Here is a 21518-nt window from a genome sequence, read left to right on the forward strand (position 1 = left end):
ACCCCATTCCTCAGACTGTTACGTTCATTATATTCCACAAATAAGTGAGATCATATTATACTTGTCTTTCTCTGTTTGGCTTGTTTTGCTTAAGATAATACTTTCCAGGTCCCTTCATGTAGTCTCAAAGGATAAGAGATTGTTTTTTCTTACAGCAGAATAGTACTCCATTGTGTATATGTACCACAGATTTTTTATCCATTTGTCTATTGATGGACACTTGGGCTGTTTCCAGATCTTAGCTATTGTAAATACTGCTGCTACAAACATGGGAGTACATATATTCTTTTTGATTGGTGTTTCAGGGTTCTTAGGGTATATTCTAGAAGTGGGATCACTGGATCAAATGGAAGTTCAATTTTTAAATTTTGAGGTAACACCATATTGTTTTCCATAGTGGCTGCACCAGTCTGCATTCCCATCAACAGTGTACTAGAGTCCCCTTTTCTCCAAACTCTCGCCAACAATTCCTGTTTGATGATTTGTTGATGGCGGCCATTCTGACAGGAGTGAGGTGATACCTCATTGTTGTTTTGATTTGCATCTCTCTGATGATTAGTGATGATGAGCATTTCTTCATATGTTTCTTAGCCATTTGTATGTCCTGTTTGGAGAGGTGTCTATTTAGTTCCTCTGCCCATTTTCTAAATGGGTTCTTTGTCTTCCTTCTGTGAAGTTGTATGAGCACTCTATATATATTGGAAATTAACCCCTTATCTGATATATCATTGGCAATTATGCTCTCCCATACAGTGGGTAGCCTTTCTGTTTTCATGGTTGTATCTTTTGCTGTGCAGATTCTCTTGAATTTAATGTAGTCCCATGTGTTCATTTTCTCCTTTGTTTCTATTGCCTTAGGTGATCTATCAGTGAAAATTCTGCTGTGTATGATGTCTGAAATTTTGTTGCCTACAATTTCTTCTAGGATTTTTATGGATTCATGAGTCACATTTAAGACTTTTATCCATTTTGAGTTTATTCTTGTGTATGGTATAAGTTGATGGTCTAGTTCCATTTTTCTGCATGTAGCTGTCCAATTTTCCCAACACCATTTGTTAAAGAGGCTGTCCTTACTCCACTGTAAACTCTTGCTACCTTTGTCAAATATTAATTGAGCATTTTGCCTTGGGTCCATTTCTGGGTTCTCTGTTCTGTTCCACTGGTCTATATGCTTGTTTTTGTGCCAGTTCCACACTGTTTTGATTACAGTGGCTTTGTAGTATAATCTGAAATCTGGTAATGTGATCCCTTCAACTTTTTTTTTTTTTCCCCAAGATTGCTGTGATTATTTGAGGTCTTTTTTTGGTTTCATATAAACTCTTGAAGTACTTGTTCTAATTCTGTGAAGTATGCCATTGGTATTTTGATGGGGATTGCATTGAATCTATAGATTGTTTTGGGTAGTATGGACATTTTAATGATGTTAATTCTTCCAATCTATGAACAGTGTAGGTGTTTCCACCTTTTTAATTTTTTCCTCTATTCCTTTTTTCAATGACCTGTATTTTTTTGTGAATAGGTCCTTTATATCTTTGATTACCTTTATTCCTAGGTTTCTTAATTTTTTTGACACAATGGTAAATGGAATTATTTTCATAGTTTTTCTTTCTGTGAGTTCATCATTGGTGTATAAGAATGCCATCGATTTCTTGACGTTAATTTTGTATCCTGCTACTATTCCAAATTCATTTATTAAGTCTGGTAAGTTTTTTATGTAGTCTTTGGGGTTTTCTACGTATAGCATCATGTCATCTGCAAATAATGAGAATTTCACTTCCTCCTTTCCAATTTGGATCCCTTTTATTTTTTCTTCCTGTCTGATTGCTGTGATTAAGACGTCCAGTACTATGATAAATAAGAGTGGTGAAGGTGCTAATCCTTGCCTTGCTCCTGTTCTTAAGGGAAATGCTTTTGGTTTTTGCACATTGAGTATGATATTGGCTGTAGGTCTTTCATATATGCCCTTTATCATGTGTAGATATGATCCCTCTATTCCCCCATTGTTGAGCGTTTTTATAAAAAATAGATGCTGGATTTTGTCGAAGGCTTTTTCGGCATCTATTAATATGATCATGTGGTTTTAATTTTTCATTTTATTTATATGGTGTATCACGTTTATTGATTTGTGAATATTGTACCAGCCTGGCATCCCTGGGATCCAGGTGGTCATGGTGAATAATTTTTTTGGTGTATTACTGGATCTGATTTGCTATTATTTTGTTCAAAATTTTGGCATCTATGTTCATCAGAGATATTGGCCTGTAGTTTTCTTTCTTTGTGGTGTCTTTTTCTGGTTTTGGAATTAGAATTATGCTGGCTTTATAAAATAAGTTTAGAAGTCTTTTTTCTTCTTGATTTTTTTTGAAATAGTTTGAAGAGAATGGGTGTTCTTTTTTGAATGTTCAGTAAAACTCCCCCATGAAGCCATCCTGGCCTGGGCTTTTGTTTTCTGGGAGAATCTTGATTACATCTTCAATTTCTTCTGTTTTTATTGTTCTGTCAAATTTTCTATCTCTTCCTGGTCCAGTTTTGGGAGACTCTGTGTTTCTAGAAATTTGTCCATTTTGCTTAGATTGTTGAATTTGTTGCATTATAATTGTTCATAGTAGTTATTATTGATCTTTTGTATTTCTGTGGTCTCAGTTGTTACCTCTCCTATTTCATTTCTGCTTTTGTGCATTTGGGTTCTCACTCTGTTTCATCGTGAGTCTTGCTAGGGGTCCATCAATTTTGTTTATCTTTTCGAAAAACCAGCTCTTTTTTTCATTGATTTTTTGAATTGTTTTTTGGACTCTATGTTGTTTATTTCTGCTCTGATCTTTACTATTTCCTTCCTTCTACTTGCTCTGTTTTTTTTGTTTGTTTTTTTGTTTGCTCTCTAGTTTTTTAAGTTGTGAGGTTAGATAGTCTATTAGAGATTTTTCATGTGTTTTGAGGTAGGCCTGTAGTGCTATGAACTTCCCTCTCTGAACTGCTTTTGCTGCATCCCATAGATATTGTGTTGTTGTGTCTTCATTTTTATTGTTTCCAGGAAGTTTTTAATTTCTTCCTTAATCTCCTTGGTAGCCCATTCATTGTTTAATTACATGCTATTTAGCTTCCATGTGTTCAAATGTCTTTGCATGTTCTTGTTGCAATTGATTTCTAGTTTCATGCCATTGTGATCTGAGACGATGCATGATATGGTTTCAGTCTTCTTGAATTTATAGAGACTTTGTTTGTGTCCTAACATGTAGTCTATCTTTGAGAATGTCTCATATGCACTTGAGATGAATGTGAATTCTGTAGTTTTGGTGTGTAATTCTCTGTAGATATCTATTAAATTCATTTGGTCTAGTGCTTCATTTAGAGTCTCTGTTTCCTTGCTAATTTTTTGTGAGCAGGGTGTTGAAGTCCTCTGCTATGATTGTATTGCTATGAATTTCTCCTTTGCAGTCCTCCAGAAGGTTTTTAATATATTTTCGTGCTCCTATATTGGGTGCAAATATGTTTATCAAGGTTATATCTTCTTGTTGGATAGATCCTTTCAATATTATGTAGTGCCCTTCTTTGTCTCTAGTTATGGCCTTCATTTCGAAATCTATTTTATCAGCTATGAGTATTGTTACCCCAGCTTTTTTTTTTCTTTCTGTTTGCTTGGAAGATTTTTTCCATCCCTTCACTTTCAACCTATATGAGTCTTTTGTTGTGAGATGGGTCTCTTGTAAACAACATATAGATGAGTCATGCTTTCTTATCCAATCAGCTACTCTTGTTTTTTATGGGAGCATTCAATCCATTTACATTTAAGGTGATTATTGATATGTACTTATTTATTGCCATTTTTGTTTAGTGTGGTTATATTTTTCTTCTTATTTCTCCTGCTAAAGCAACAGTCCTTTTAATATTTCTTGTAGTGCTAGTTTGGTGCAAATGTATTTTCTTAGCCTTTTTTTTTGTTTTCTGCGAATCTCTTTATTTGACCTTCTATTTTGAATGATAGCCTTGCTGGGTAGAGTAGTGTTGGATTCAGATCCCTTTTTTCATGACCTTGATTACCTCATGCCATTCCCTTCTGACCTGTAGTGTTTTGGTTGAGAAGTCAGCTGAGAGCCTTAAAGGGTTTTCTCTGTAGGTAACCTGTTGCCTATCTCTTGTTGCTTTTAGGATTTCTCTTTGTATTTAATTTTTGTCATTTTGATTACTATGTGTCTTGGTGTGGGCCTGTAGGGTTCTTCTTACTTGGGGCTCTCTGTTCTTCTTGAACTTGAATGCCTTTTCCTTCACCAAGATAGGAAAGTTTTCTGTCACTATTTCTTCAAATATATTCTCTAACCCTTGCTCATTTTCTTCTTCTTTGGGGACTCCTATGATGTGAATATTTTTACATTTCCGGTTTTCCCCCAGTTCTCTTAAACTGTTTTCCTGTTTTTTAATTATTATTATTATTTTTTGGTTTTCTGATTGGTTTATTTTTCCTACCCTATCTTCTAATTCACTGATCTGGTCCTCAGCTTTCTCTACTCTGCTATTTAGACTTTCCAATGTGGTTTTTATTTCTGATATGTCATTCTTCATTTCTTCTTGATGGTTGTTAATGTCCCACTGGTTGATTTTCAACATTTCTATCTTTACTCATGGTGCTCATGTCCTTACACATGCTGTTGAGCTTCCTCAACATCATGGCTCTGAATTCTAGTTCTGTTAACTTGCTTAACTGCACCTCATTTATCTCATCTTCGGTAGAGGTCTCTTGGTTCTTCATTTTGCTTTTTGTCTGTGTTTCACCACTTTGGCTATTATAGTGGGCTTTGGAGGCTGCCAAATTTTCCCTGTAGGTGTTGGTGTTCTGATGTTTGTGGCTCCCTCTCCGGGGTTTGGATGAGGCAAGGAGGACCCACTTTAAACTCCACTGTCAAATCTTTTCTTTCCTGGTTAGACTTTTTAGCCCAGGGAATGATTGTTATCCTCTAGCTTTTTTGCCTGGAGGCTATTAGTAGAGGTCACCTGAAGAACCTTGGTTCCTGAGTTGACTGAAAAACTTCCTTAGGTGCTCAGTGTAAGAGGATTTCCGGAGGGTGGGGCAGATGCTGGTTGTTTATGGGCCTCAATTAGCTTTTTAATGGCTACTGAGTGGGGTTTGAATCTCTGAGGTAGGGGCCGCTGCCTCTCCCCAGGACCCTGGGAAGGAGTAAGATGACCACAGTTTTGTGTGGCTGCAGTCAGCAAAAGCTCTGAGCACCCTCTAAATCTCGAGTGTCCCCACACAGTTCCAGTCCAGTCTGCCCTCCCTCTACTGGAGCCCAAGGTGAGTGGCTGCTGCCAATTTAGCCTCTGTTGGACTCTGCCCTGTGGAGCCGCCTCAGACTTTAACCCAAGGGTGCTGCTGTCAGCTAAGGGCAGCCAAGGCTGCGGCAGCTCCTAGCCGAGGGTGTAGCAGCCAGCCGAGGTCTCAAGACCTACCGGGGGCTGCTGCTGGTCCCAGCAGAGGCCACAGGTCCCAGCCAATGCCACAACAGGTTCCAGCTGGGGCCATAGGTCTCAGCCGAGGCCACAGGTTCCAGCCGAGGGTGCAGGTCCTAGTCGAGGCCGCTGATCCCAGCCAAGGCTGCAGCAAGTCTCAGCTGGGGCCGCAGGTCTCAGCCGAGGATGCATGTCCTGTAAAGGACAACACATGACCTTGTCCCCTGGATTTTTAAGGGAATAGCAAGAACTATCTGCTAATAGATAACCACTGCATTATATAGATAACCACTGCATTGTATAGATAACCATTGCTTTGTGTACACAGAAACTGATTGTTCCCTCAGGCATAACAGCTAACTGCATATATCTGCTTCTGTAAGTGCTTGCTTGCTTGCATACCCTTAATCCAAATTTCTTAACAGGGGCTAAGGCAACTATAACAAGCAACCCTCCCCCTGAGCTTGGGGCTGCTCTATCCTCTGTGTAGGATGGGACAGTCACTGTGTGGCTAATAAAGCTCTTTTAATTTGAACCCAGTTTGGAGTCTGAGTCTGGTCTGTCTCATTGGTCTACAACAGTCTCAGGCGAGGCCACAGGTCACAGCTGAGGGCACAGGTCCCAGCCAAGTCTGCAGGTCCCAGCCGAGGCCGCTGCAGGTCCCATCCCAGGCCTTTGTGGATCGTGGGCTCCTGCCCCACTCTCACATCCTCGCAAGCCTACCAGGTTTGAGTCAGTATCCCTGGTTATGTGGTCCTCCAAGCTGCCTTTCAGTTGCTCCTTCCTGATGATTTGTTTTTATTTTCATTGTAATTCCAGTTTGGTCCTGGGAGATGGTCTGTGTAGCTTCCATTCACTCCACCGCCATTTTTTTTCTTAATTTGATTTCTTAAGAACCAGATTTTGAACTTGTTTCATTTAAAATCCATTTCCTGCAAAAATAAAAACAATACAAAGAAAACCCTTATATCCTAGGCTCATCTGTACTTAAATTTTTACCCCGTTTCCCTTATCATCTGTGCTCTCTTTTAATTATTCACGCACACGTACGCTTTGTCTGAACCATTTGAGGGTAAGTTACCCCTAAATACTTCAGTACGAGTCTCCTAAGGATAGGCATATTTTCTGACATAATCACAGTATGGTTGATGAGTAAATGTAACATCACCACACACTTTGATCTAATGTACCAGTCTGCCATTTGTACTGCGATTTTGTCAGTTAACCTCGTCATGTTTTTACAGCGCATCCGCCTTCACTAACAGACCCTGTCTGGGGTCAGCTGTTGCATTTAGTTGTTATGTCTCTGGTCTCCTTTAATCTGGAACATTTTTACAGCCTTTCTTTGTCTTTTATGACTCTGACATTTGTGAAGAGTACAATGTCCCCTTCTAATTTTTAATAAAATGTTCCTTCTTTTGAAAAAAAAAATCTATTTCCCTATTGTTTCCTTTTTTATAGTCATTACCATAGGTCTTCTTGCTTACCTAGGTTCTCATTTAAAAAAAGTTTTACTTAGGATTTATTTTTTGAAATTTGCTCTCTATATGTGTCTCTTCCCCCCAGGTTCTGTCCCACCCAGGCCTCCACAACCTTATTGTCTGTGTCCATTGGTAATTCATATGTGCATATAAGTTCTATGGTTAATTTCTTTCCACTCCCTTCCCCCTTTGCTCTGAGATTTGTCAGTCTGTTCCATGTTTCCATGCCTCTGTTTCTATTTTAATCATTAGTTTATTTTATTAATTAGATTCCACATATAAGTGAGATCACATCATAGTTGTTTTTATCTGACTGGATTATTTCAATGAGCATAATACTCTCTAGGTCCCACCATGCTGTCTCAAAAGGTAATAGATTCTTCTTTTTTACAGCTGCACTATGGTATTCCATGGTGTAAATGTACCACAGTTTTTTTATCCACTCATCTACTGATGAGCACTTGGGCTGTTTCCAGATCTTAGCTATTGTGAGTAGTGCTGCTATGAACATAGGGGTACATATATTTTTTCTGATGGGGGTTTTGTGATTCTTCGGATATATTCCTAAGAGAAATACAAATGAAAACCACAATGAGATATCACCTCATACCTGTCGGAATGGCTATCATCCATAAGTCAACAACAACAAAAAGTGTTTTTATCCACTAGTCTATTGATGGGCAGTTGGGTTGCTTCCATATCTTGGCTATTGTAAAATAACAGTACAATAAACATAGGGGTACATATATTTTTTCAAATTAGTGTTTTGGGTTTCTTAGAAAATATACCCAGAAGCAGAATCACTGGGTCATAAGGCAGTTCTATTTTTAACTTTTTGAGAACCCTCCATACTATTTTCCACAGTGGTTGTACCAGTCTTTATTCCCAACAGCAGTGTACCAAGGTTTTCTTTTCTCCACATACTCTCTAGTACTTGTTTGCTGATTTATTGATGGTAGCAATTCTGGCAGGTATGAGGTGGTAACTCATTGTCATTTTAATTTGCATCTGTCTGATGATTAGTGACTTTAAGCATTTTTTTCACATGTCCCTTGGCCATTTGTATGCCCTGTTTGGACAGTGTCTATTGAGGTTTGTTTGCTTATTTAAAAAAAATTCTCACCCAAGGATATTTTTTCCATTAATTTTTACAGAGAGTGGAAGGGAAGAATGGGGGCATGGTGGAGGCAGAGAGAGAAACATTGATGTGAGTGAAACACATTGAGTGATTGCCCCCCAACACGTGTTCCAGCCAAGGCTAGGGACTGAACCTATAACCCAGATAGGTGACCTTAACCAGAAATTGAAACCATGACCTTTTGATCTGCTGGCTGTCACTCTAACCACTAACCACTGAGCAACACCAGCCAGTGTTTCTGCCCATTTTTAAATAGAAATGTTTGTCCTCCATTTGCTGAGTTGTATGTATACTTTATATATTTTGGAAATTAACTCCTAGTTAGATGCATATTGGCAAATATGTTCTCCCAGAGAGTGAGTTCCCTTTTCATTTTGATGCTAGTTTCTTTTGCAGTGCATAAGTGTATAGTTTGATGTAGTCCCACTTGTTTCTTTTTGTCTTTTGCTTCTCTTGCCCTAGGTAATGTGTTGGTGAAAATTTTGCTACATATGATGTCTGAGATTTTGCTGCCTATGTTTTCTTCTAGGATTTTTATGGTTTCATGATTTATATTTAAATTTTTTATACATTTTGAGTTTATTCTTGTGTGTGGTATATTTTGGTGGTCCAGTTTCATTTTTATCATGTACTTGTTCAATTTTTTCAACACCATTTATTGAAAAGACTTTCTTTCCTCCATTGTGTGCACTTCCCTCCGTTGTCAAATATTAATTGAGCATAATGTCTTGGGTTGATTTCTGGGTTCTCTGTCCTGTTCCATTGATCTATAATTTGAAGCTGTTTTTATTACAATGGCTTTGTAATATAACTTGATATTCATTGTTGTGATCCCTCCTACTTTGTTCTTTTTTCTCAGGATTACTGAGGCTATTTGGGATCTTTTTTGGTTCTATACACATTTATGGAGTATTTGTTCTAGATCTGTGAAATATGCCATTGGTATTTTAATAGGATTGCTTTGAATATATAGATTGTTTTGGGTAGTAAGAACATTTTAATGATGTTAGTTCTTCCAATCCATAAACATCGTATATTATCTCTCCTGTTTATTTCTTTCTGTATTTATTTCTTCAACATACTGTAGTTTTCTGAGTATAGCTCTTTCACCTCCTTGGTTAAGTTTAATTGTAAGTATCTTATTATTTTTTTGTTGTTGCAATGGTCAATGAGACTGTTTTTTGTTTGTTTGTTTTTGTTTCCCTTTTTGTGTGCTCATTATTACTTTATAAGAATACCATCAATTTCTGGCAGTTAATTTTGTATCATGTTACTTTGCCAAATTTGTATATTAAATCTAGTAGATTTTTGAAGGAGTCCTTAGGGTTATCTATGTACAGTATCATGTCTTCAGTGAATAATGACTATTTCTCTACCTCCTTTCTCATTGAATCCCTTTTATTTTTTCTTGTCTAAGTGCTGTGGCTACATCTTCCAGTATTATGTTAAATAAGAGTGGCAAAAGTGGGCATCCTTGTCTTGCTCCTGTTCTGAAGGAAAATGTATTTATTTATTTATTTATTTATTTATTTATTTATTTATTTATTTAATTGTTGAAAGTATTACCAATGTCACCCTTTTTCCACATTGACCCTTTCCTTCTCGCTCCAAACCCCCTTCTGCCTTCCCCAGTCTAGTGTCTATGTCAATTGGTTGTGAATATATGCATATAAGTTCTTTGGCTTATCTCTTCCATTCCCTCTCACTTCCTCATCCCTCTTAGATTTTTGAGTCTGTTCCCTACTTTCATGATTCTGAATCTCTTGGTTGACAGCTTATTGTGTTCATTATGTCCCACAAATAAGTGAGATCATGTGGTACTTGTCTTTAGCATCTGACTTATTTCACTTAGCATAATACTCTCTAGGTTACTCCAGGTCATCTCAAAGGGTAAGAGATCTCTCTTTCTTACATCACTGTGTAAATGTACCGGAGTTTTTTCTTTTGGTTAATTAACATTTTTTATTTATATTATATTTTTTAATTATGTAATTAATTTTTGTTACAGAGGTTACTCCTTTTCCCCACACTGATCCCCTCCCACCCTCCCTGCCAAGTCCCCAGCTTTGTTGTTCATGTCCATTGTTTATACATACATGCATATAAGTTGTGTGGTTAATCTCTCTACCATGACCCACTCTTCTGGGGATTGTCAGTCTGTATGACACCTCCACGTCTCTGGGACTACCCCATTTCTTAGACTGTTATGTTCATTATATTCCACAAATAAGTGAGATCATATAATACCTGTCTTTCTCTGTTTTGCTTGTTTTGCTTAAGATAATACTTTCCAGGTCCCTCCACGTTGTATCAAAGGATAAGACATTTTCTTTTTTACAGCTGCATAGTACTCCATTGTGTGTATGTACCACAGGTTTTTTATCCATTTGTCTACTGATGGACATTTGGGCTGTTTCCAGATCTTTGCTATTGTAAATAGTGCTCCTATGAACATGGGAATACATGTATTTTTTTAAATTAATTAATTAATTTATTTTTGTTACAGATGTTTCTTCTTTTTACCCCACTGATCCCCCCTCCCTCTTCCTCCTCACCTAGTTCCGACCTTTGATGTCCATGTCCATTGTTCATACATACATGCATATAAGTTCTGTGGTTTATCTCTTCCACAACACCCCTCTTCAGGGGATTGTCAGTCTGTACTCCACTTTCACATCTCTGTGACTACCTCATTTCTCAGACTGTTATGTTCATTATATTCCACAAATAAGTGAGATTATGTGATACTTGTCTTTTTCTGCTTGGCTAGTTTTGCTTAGAATAATACTTTCCAGGTCCCTCCATGTGGTCTCAAAGGATAAGAGATCTTTCTTTTATTTTTTTTTTTCTATTTTTTTTTTTTGTACAGATAGAGTGGGAGGGAGAGAGAGGAAGGGAGAGAGAGAGAGAAACATCGACGTGAAGGGACACATCGAGTGGCTGCACCCGCACAACCAACCAGGGCTGGGGACAAACTGCAACCGAAGTACGTGCCCTTAGCGGGAACCGAACCCGGGTCTCTCCGGACCGCAGGCCGACGCTCTAACCACTGAGCCAAACTGGCCAGGGCAAGAGATCTTTCTTTCTTACAGCAGCATAGTACTCCATTGTGTATCATGTACCACAGCTTTTTTATCCATTCATCTACTGATGGACATTTGGGCTGTTTTCAGATCTTAGCTATTGTAAATAGTGCTACTACAAACATGGGGGTACATATATTATTTATGATTGGTGTTTTAGGCTTCTTAGGGTATATTCCTAGAGTGGGAACACTGGGTCAAATGGAAGTTCAATTTTTATTTTTTTGAGGTAACACCATATTGTTTTCCATAGTGGCTGCACCAGTCTGCACTCCCACCAGCAGTGTACTAGAGTCCCCTTTTCTCCCCTCCCTCACCAACACTTGTTGTTTGATGATTTGTTGATGGAGGCCATTCTGACAGGTGTGAGGTGATACCTCATTGTTGTTTTAATTCGCATCTCTCTGATGATGAATGATGTTGAGCATTTCTTCATATGTCTCTTGGCCATTTGTATGTCCTGTTTGGAAAGGTGTCTATTTAGTTCCTCTGCCCATTTTTTAATTAGGTTCTTTGTCTTCCTTTTGTGGAGTTGTATGAGCACTCTCTATATATTGGACATTAACCCCTTATCTGATAGTATCATTGGCAATTATGTGCTCCCATACAGTGGGTTGCCTTTCCATTTGATGATTGTATCGTTTCCTGTACAGAAGCTTTTGAATTTGATGTAATCCCATGTGTTCATTTTCTCCTTTGTTTCTGTTGCCTTAGTTAAATGTATCCATGAAAATTCTGCTGCGTATGATGTCTGAAATTTTGTTGCCTACAGTTTCTTCTAGGATTTTTATGGATTCACGGGTCACATTTAAGTCTTTTATCTATTTTGAGTTTATTCTTGTGTATGGTGTAAGTTGATGGTCTAGTTTCTTTTCTTTTTTTTTTTGTTTTGCATGTAGCTGTCCAATTTTCCCAACATTATCTATTAAAGAGGCTGTCTTTTCTTCACTCTATGCTCTTTCCAACTTTATCAAATATTAATTGAGCATATTGCCTTGGGTCCATTTCTGGGTTCTCTATTCTGTTCCACTGGTCCATATGCCTGTTCTTGTGCTAGTACCAACTGTTTTGATTACAGTGGCTATGTAGTATGCTCTGATATCTTTTAATGTGATCCCTCCCACTTTGTTCTTCTTTTTCAAAATTGCTGTGGCTATTTGAGGTCTTTCTTGGTTCCATATGAACTTTGAAGTATCTGTTCTAGTACTGTGAAGTATGTCGTTGGTATTTTGATGAGGATTGCATTGAATCTATAGATTGCTTTGGGTAGTATGGAGATTTTATTTTTTATTTATTTATTTATTTTATCCTCACCCGAGGACATTTTTTTCATTTTTTTTGTACAGATAGACTGGGAGGGAGAGAGAGGAAGAGATATATATATAGAGAAACATCAATGTGAAAGGGACACATCGAGTGGCTGCCACTACACGACCAACCAGGGCCGGTAACAAACTGCAACTGAAGTACGTGACCTTACCGGGAACCGAACCCGGGTCTTTCCGGACCTCAGGCTGATCCTCTGACCACTGAGCCAAACCGGCCAGGGCAGTATGGAGATTTTAATAATGTTGAGTTTTCCCATCCATAAACAAGGTATGTGCTTCCACTTTTTTATATCTTCTTCTATTTCTTTTTTCAATGACCTGTAGTTTTCTGCAAATAGGTTCTTTATTTCTTTGGCTAAGTTTATCCCTAGGTATCTTAAATTTTTTGCTGCGATGGTAAATGGGATTGTGTTCTTACTTTCTCTTTCTGTGAGTTCATCATTGGGTATAAGAATGCCATCAATTTCTTGTCTTTAATTTTTTTATTTTTTTTATTTTTATTTTTTATTTTTTTATTGATTAATTTTTGTTACAGATGATTCTCCTTTTTTCCCCCACTGATTCCCCCCTCCCCTTCCCTCTTTGCCCCTTCCCCAGATTGTTGTCCATGTCCACTGTTCATACATACATGCGTATAAGTCCTGTGGTTCATCCCTCCCCCACCTCCCCACTCCTTAGGGGATTGTCAGTCTGTACCCCGCTTCCACGTCTCTGGGACTACCCCATTCCTCAGACTGTTATGTTCATTATATTCCACAAATCAGTGAGATCATATGAAATTTCTCTTTCTCTGTTTGGCTTGTTTCACTTAGGATGATACTTTCCAGGTCCCTCCATGTAGTCTCAAAGGATACGAGATCTTTCTTTCTTACCGCTGCATAGTACTCCATTGTGTATATGTACCACAGCTTTTTGATCCATTCGTCTACTGATGGGCACTTGGGCTGTTTCCAGATCTTAGCTATTGTAAATAGTGCTGCTACAAACATGGGGGTACATATATTCTTTCTGATTGGTGTTTTAGGCTTCATAGGGTATATTCCTAGAAGTGGGATCACTGGGTCAAATGGAAGTTCAATTTTTAATTTTTTGAGGTGACACCATATTGTTTTCCATAGTGGCTGCACCAGTCTGCATTCCCACCAGCAGTGTACTAGAGTCCCCTTTTCTCCACACCCTCACCAACACTTGTTGTTTGATGATTTGTTGATGGCGGCCATTCTGACAGGTGTGAGGTGATACCTCATTGTTGTTTTGATTTGCATCTCTCTGATGATTAGTGATGATGAACATTTCTTCATATGTCTCTTGGCCATTTGTATGTCCTGTTTGGAGAGGTGTCTATTTAGTTCCTCTGCACATTTTTTAATTGGATTCTTTGTCTTTCTTTTGTGGAGTTGTATGAGCACTCTATATGTATTGGAAATTAACCCCTTGTCTGATATATCATTGGCAATTATGCTCTCCCATACAGTGGGTAGCGTTTCCGTTTTGATGATTGTATCTTTCGCTGTGCAGAAGCTTTTGAGTTTGATGTAGTCCCATGTGTTCATTTTCTCCTTTGTTTGTATTGCCTTAAATTCAAAAATCTAAGCGAAATGGACAAATTTCTAGAAACACATAGTCTCCCAAAACTGGATCAGGAAGAGATTGAAAACTTGAACAGAACAATAACAACAGAAGAAATTGAAGATTTAATCAAGACTCTTCCAGCAAACAAAAGCCCAGGCCTGGATGGCTTCACGGGGGAGTATTACCGAACATTCTAAGAAGAACTAACACCCATTCTCCTCAAACTATTTCAAAAAATTCAAGAAGAAGGAAGACTTCCACACTCGTTTTATGAAGCCAGCATAATTCTAATTCCAAAACCAGAAAAAGACACAACAAAGAAAGAAAACTACAGGCCAATATCCCTGATGAACATAGATGCCAAAATCCTGAACAAAATACTAGCAAATCGAATCCAGCAATACACCAGAAAAATTATCCACCCTGACCAAGTGGGATTCATCCCAGGGATGCAAGGCTGGTACAATATTCGCAAATCCATAAATGTGATACACCACATAAATAAATTGAAGAATAAAAACCACATGATCATATCAATAGATGCTGAAAAAGCCTTCGACAAAATCCAGCATCCATTTCTGATAAAAACGCTCAGCAGTGTGGGAATAGAGGGATCATATCTAGACATACTAAAAGCCATATATGAAAGACCTACAGCCAACATCATACTCAATGGGCAAAAACTAAAAGCATTTCCCTTAAGAACAGGAACAAGGCAAGGATGCCCACTTTTGTCTTTAATTTTGTATCCTGCTAATTTGCCAAATTTATTTATTAAGTCTAGTAAATTTTTGATGAAGTCTTTGAGGTTTTCTAAGCATAGTATCATGTCATCTGTGAAAAATGACAGTTTCACTTCCTCCATTCCCATTTGGATCCCTTTTCTTTTTTCTTCCTGTCTGATTGCTGTGGCTAAGACTTCCAGTACTATATTAAAAAAGAGTGGTAAAAGTGTGCATCTTTGTCTTGTTTCTTTTCTTAAGAGAAATGGTTTTCATTGTTGCCAATTGAGTATGATGTTGGCTGTAGGTCTTTCATAGATGGCCTTTTTTATGTCAAGATATGATTCCTCAATTCCCAAATTGTTGAGCATTTTATCAGAAATGGGTGCTGGAGTTTGTCATATGCTTTTTCAGTGTCTTTTGATATGATCATATGATTTTCATTATTAATTTTGTTTATGTGGTTTATCACATTTATTGATTTGCTAATTTTGTACCAGCCTTGCATTTCTGGGATGAATCCCACTTGGTCATGGTGAATAATTTTTTTATGTAGTGCTGGATTCGATTTGTCTGTATTTTGTTCAGTATTTTGGCATCTATGTTTATCAGGGATATTGGTCTCTAGTTTTCTTTTTTTGTAGTGTTTTTTTTTTTTCTTCTGGTTTTGGAATTAGAATTATGCTGGCCTCATAAAACGAGTTTGGAAGTCTTCCTTCTTGAATTTTTTGAAATAATTTGAGGAGAATGGGTATTAATTCTTATTTCAATGTTCAGTAAAATTTCGCCTTGAAGCTGTCTGGGCCTGGACTTTTGTTTGCTGTGAGAGTCTTGGTTACATCTTCATTTTTATTTTATTTTATTTTATTTTATTTTATTTTATTTTATTTTATTTTATTTTATTTTATTTTATTTTTGTCATTGTTCTGTTCAAGTTTTCTATATCTTCCCAGTTCAGTTTTAAGAGACTATGTGTTTCTAGAAATTTGTCGATTTTATTTAGATTGTCAAATTTGATGCCATATAATTTTTCATAATACCTGTTAACTATCCTTTGTATTTTTGTGGTGTCAGTTATTATTGCTCCTCTTTCATTTCTGATTTTGTGTATTTAGTTTCTCTCTCTTATTTCTTGGTGAGTCTAGCGAATGGTCCATCAATCTTGTTTATCTTTCCAAAGAACCAACTCTTTGTTTCATTGATTTTTTGGTCTCCATGTCATTTATTTCTGCTCTGATATTTACTATTTCCTTTCTTCTACAAGGTCTGGGGTTTTTCTTCTGTTTGCTTTGTAGTTCTTCAAGTTGTGAGGTTAGATATTCTATTAGAAATTTTTCTTGTTTCTTGATGTAGGCCTGTATTGCTATGAACTTTTCTCTCAGAACTGCTTTCATTGCATCTCATAGATATTTTTTTGTTGTGTGTTCATTTTCATTGGTTTCCAGGAAGTTTGTAATTTCTTCCTTGATCTCCATGGTACCCCATTCATTGTTCAATAATGTGCTATTTAGCCTCCTTTTTTCAAATGTCTTTGCATATTCTTGTTTCAATTGATTTCTAGTTTCATGCCATTGTGATCTGAGAAGATGCTTGACATTATTTCAATGTTCTTGAACATGTACATACTTAGTTTGTGTCCTAACATGTAGTCTATCTTTGCGAATGTCCCATGTGCCCTTGAGAAGAATGTGAATTCTGCAGTTTGGGGATGTAATTCTCTGTAGATATCTATGTAATGCATTTGATCTAGCACTTCATTTAGAGTCTGTGTTTCCTTATTAATTATTGTCTAGAAGATCTATCCAGTGATGTTAGCGAGGTATTGAAGTCCCCTGCTGTGATCACATTGCTGTTGATTTCTCTGCTGAAGTCCTCCAAAAGATTTTTAATATATGTTGATGCTCCTAAATTGGGTGCATATATGTTTAGTAAGGTTATATCTTCCTGTTGGATAGATCCTTTCAGTATTATTTAGTGGCCTTTTTTGGTCTCTAGTTATAGACTTCATTTTGAAATCTACTTTATCATATATTAGTATTGCTACCCCAGCTTTTTTTCCTTCCCCTTTCCTTGAAAGATTTTTTTCCATCTCTTCACTTTCAACTTATGTGAGTCTTTTGTTTTGAGGGGGGTCTCTTGTAACAACATATATGTGAATCATGTTTTCTTATCCAGTGAGCTACTCTGACTTTTTATCGAAGAATTCAAACCATTCACATTTAAGGTAATAATTGCTATGTACTTATTTATTGCCATTTTTGTTTAGTGTGGTTCTATTTTTTTTTTCTATTTCTTCTACTAATTACAGCAGACCTTTTAACATTTTTTTTGCATTGCTGGTTTGGTGCTAATGTATTCCCTTAGCCTTTTTTTGTTTTTGTTTTGGTCTGGGTAGCTCTTTATTTGATCTTCTATTTTGAATGATAGTCTTGCTGGTTAGAGCAGTCTTGGATTCAGATCCTTCTTTTTCATGACTTTGATTACTTCATGCCACTCCCTTCTGGCCTGTAGTGTTTTTGTTGAGAAGTCAGCTGATAGTCTTATGGGGGTTTCTCTGTAGGTAATCTGTTGCTTATTTCTTGCTGCCTTTAGGATTTTCTCTTTGTCTTTAATATTTGGCATTTTAATTACTATGTGTCTTGGTGTGGGCCTGTTTCGGTTCTTACTTGGAGGTCTCTGTGCTTTTTGAACTTGAATGCCATCTTTCTTCATCAAGTTAGAGAAGTTTTCTGTCACTATTTCTTCAAATATATTCTCTAACTCTTGCTCATTTTCTTGTTCTTTGGGGACTCTTATGATGCAAATATTTTTATGTTTCCAGTGCTCCCACAGTTCTCTTAAGTTGTCTTCTTGTTTTTTTAATTGTTTTGTTTGTTTTTTTGATTAGTTGATTTTTTCTACCCTGTCTTCTAATTCACTGATCCAGTCCTCAGTTTCCATTAGTCTGCTGTTTAGACCTTCCTATGTGTTCTTTATTTCTGCTATGTAATTCTTCATTTTTTCTTGGTGGTTTTTAATTTCCAATTGGTTGATTTTTCAATGTTTCTATGTTTTTACTCATGGTGTTGATGTTCTTACCTATGCTTTAGAGCTTCCTCCAGATCATGGCTCTGAATTGTAGCTCTGTGTACTTGCTTAACTGCATTTCAATTATGTCATTTTTAGTAGAATTCTCTTTTGTTTTCATTTTGGATTTGTTTCTTTGTTTCACCAGTTTGGCTATCTCTGTGAGTTTTGGAGCATGTGAAATTTTCCCTGTGGGTTTTTGTGTTCTGCTGTTTGTGGCTTCCTCTACTGGGTTTGGATGTGCGTGTGAGGCCCCACATTAAACACCACTGTCAAGTCTTACTTTTCTTAGTAGAGTTGCAAGCCCAGGAGTAGTTCAGTTATTCTCTAGCTTTTTGCGTAGAGGCTATTAGTCGCAGTTACTTGAAAAGCTTTGGTTTTTTAGTTAAATAAAAAAACACCTTCAGGTGTTCAGAATAAGGGTATTACCTGAGGGTGCAGCAGATGCTGGTTGTTAATGAGTCTCAATTTACATTTCAGTGGCCCACAGGGTGGGGTTGAATCTCTGAGGGAGGCACCAAGCCTCTTCCCAGAGCCATGAGAAGTAGTAAGATGGCCATAGTCCTGTGTGACAGCAACTCAGAAAAATCTCTGAGTGTGTATAGATTTCTTTAAGAGTATGGGTATAGATAATAAAACCAACATGTAGTGTTAATTATTTTTTTTTAAAGAAATTAAAACAGCATCAAGAAGACTCAGAGTCACAACTCTGAAATGAGCTACCAGAGACCTCAAAAGACAGTTACCTAGCATCCTCAGAACAAGAACAACAACAACAAAACATGTCTCTGAGATGCAAATTAAAGCAACAATGAGGTATCACCTCACACCTGTCAGAATGGCTGCCATCAACAAATCACCAAATAACAAGTGTTGGCAAGGGTGTGGAGAAAAGAAAACTCTAGTACACTGCTGGTGGGAATGCAGACTGGTGCAGCCACTATGGAAAACAATATAGTGTTACCTCAAAAAATTAAAAATTGAACTTCCATTTGACCCAGTAATCCCACTTCTAGCAATATACCCTAAGAAGCCTGAAACACCAATCAGAAAGAATATATGTACCCCCATGTTTGTAGTAGCACTATTTACAATAGCTAAGATCTGGAAACAGCCCAAATGTCCATCAGTAGATGAATGGATAAAAAAGCTGTGGTACATATACACAATAGAGTACTATGCAGCTGTAAGAAAGAAAGATCTCTTATCTTTTGAGACGACATGGAGGGACCTGGAGAGTATTACCCTAAGGTAAACAAGCCAAGCAGAAAAAGACAAGTATCATATGATCTCACTTATTTGTGGAATATAATGCACATAACAGTTTGAGGGATGGGGTAGTCCCAGAGATGTGGAAGTGGGGTACAGACTGATAACCCCTAGAACAGGGTGTGGTGAGGGAGAGATGAACCACAGAACTTATATGCACGTGTGCATAAACAATGGACATGAACAACCAAGCTGGGGACGGGGCGGGGCGGGAGTGGGAGGGGAGGATCAGTGGGGGAAAAAGGAGAAACATCTGTAACAAAAATAATAATAAATAATAAAAAAATAAGTAATAAAAAAAAATGTCTCTAGGAGTTATAAGCAAAAGATCACAATGGGAAAACAGAAAGTATGTATGTAAAGGGGCCACATACTAAACATGACAAGCTTTGGGGAGGCCTTTGTGGTGGCCTTATAAACTCAGAGACCTCAAATAAGCACAAAAGATGGTCTGAAATTAAAACTTTTTGACTTAAAGCAGTTTATGGTAGCTAATCATGTCCTAGGCTGGTATCTTCCCTGACAAAGGTCTACTTTCACTTTAATAGAACCTGTTGTCTTTTTTCATCTATGATAACACACCTTTGGAATGTTAGGGGAACTTCCCCTTTTCCAGACCCTTCAAGGCAAAGACCACCAATCCCCTCATTGTTATTATTATCATGTTAATTGTTGACTTAACTATCCTGTTCCCACCTATATAAAAGAATCATGTGTCCATCATTTTACTTTTTATCCAGTTCCTAAGGTTTCCCTGCATTGCTTTCTCCTACCTTCTAATCTATGAGGGATGGATTTTATTTAATCCACTTACCTCCTCTTTTGATTGTAATATATAAAATAAGGCACAAAACAGCCATTTTCTGGAGCATTATCTCAATCTGTTGAGGTTTTGCTTCCTGACAATTGTCAACAGTTTTGGCTCAAATAAACTCACAAAATTTTTCACAGGTTTGAACGTTTCTTACCTTGACAAAAGAAAAAAAAAGATAGATAAATGTTAGCTCTCAACTTCCATATTACTGCCCTAAACCTCTCATTCCAAGAAACCAAATCCCATTACTCTTATCATTTAACCTTTCCCTAAGTCTCTCATTCCAGAAAACTAAAACCCATCACTCCAGTCAAGAGGAATGGAATGATGGAATCACCCTAACCCACCCAAAAGTGCAAAGGGTTGCTTGACAAGAAAAATAAGTTTCAGGAGACCCCAGCCCCCAACAATCAAGAACTCAGGAGACCCCAGCCACCAACCAATCAAGAACTCAGGAGACCCCAGGCTTGACCAATCAAAGAGGACCATGTCTTCTTGGCTAAATGACCCCCCCCCCTCCCCAGCCCTAAATTTAAAAATCCCTAGTCTGTACAAGCAGGTTGCGACTCTATCCTTAGAGGTAGTCCGGCAGGCTAATTCTCAATAAACCTGCACTTCTGGAGACCCTGCACTGCCTCGTTCCACCTTATTCTTACAATAAAAAGATACACTAATAAAATGAAAGGACAGACACAAATCTGAAATTTTATTTGGAAAATATACATGAAAAGTCAAGAAATTCTTGAAAATGAGAGTGTAGAGGAAGAATTTGCTTTATCAAATACTAATATATTATTGTATTAATATATTGTGTTCTCTGGAAAACAGACTCTGAGCTGAAGAATTGTATGTAGGAAGTTTATTAGTATGTATCTTTAGGCTCAACACCTGTGAGAGAGTGAAAAGAAGAGTAGGCAGAGGCAGGCATTGACAGGTGATGCATCTTACTTCCAGGGGGTGTCTGGAGCCAAGATGGTCCCTCAGAGTTGCTGAAATAGAGGCAAGGAGGTTGATTTTTATACTCCTTCATTGGCTAATCATAGGATTCAAGCTGTCTTTAGGGCAGAGGGGAGCAGTTTACCTTGAAGAGGCAAGTCCCTTTAGCAGACAGCAGTCCCTGGGAAGTGACTGGGAAACTAATGCCTTCATCTTGAAGTGGGGGTCTTGGTAGTATCCCACTGAACTACAAAAGAAAAATACTTGAAACAATGATATTGGAGTGGATTCTTACATATCCACATCCTCAGAACTAAAGAAAATGTTCAGAAATATATCCAGAATTTACAAGTCATATATGAATTCACAGTACAGTGAGTGGTTTTACAAATTATTAGGAGCAAGAATAGATTATTCAGTACTGTTAAGGGTGACAAGGGATTAACCACATTTAAAAAATTAAAGTTATGCCCTTAATTTACCCTAATTATTTAGGACATAGATATACTCTATGGAATGGAAATCTAGACAACCCATTGACAAATTGTTATTACTATCTCGTTTCATGTACAAGTGGAGAAAATCTAGGAGTGGATTGGTGGCTCTAATAAACTGTTGCTCACATTCCTTTTTCCTGGTTGTTTCACCATCACTATGGAAAGCATTT

This window comes from Molossus molossus, unplaced genomic scaffold, assembly GCF_014108415.1.
Source record: "Molossus molossus isolate mMolMol1 unplaced genomic scaffold, mMolMol1.p scaffold_m16_p_4, whole genome shotgun sequence".
NCBI lineage: Eukaryota > Metazoa > Chordata > Mammalia > Chiroptera > Molossidae > Molossus > Molossus molossus.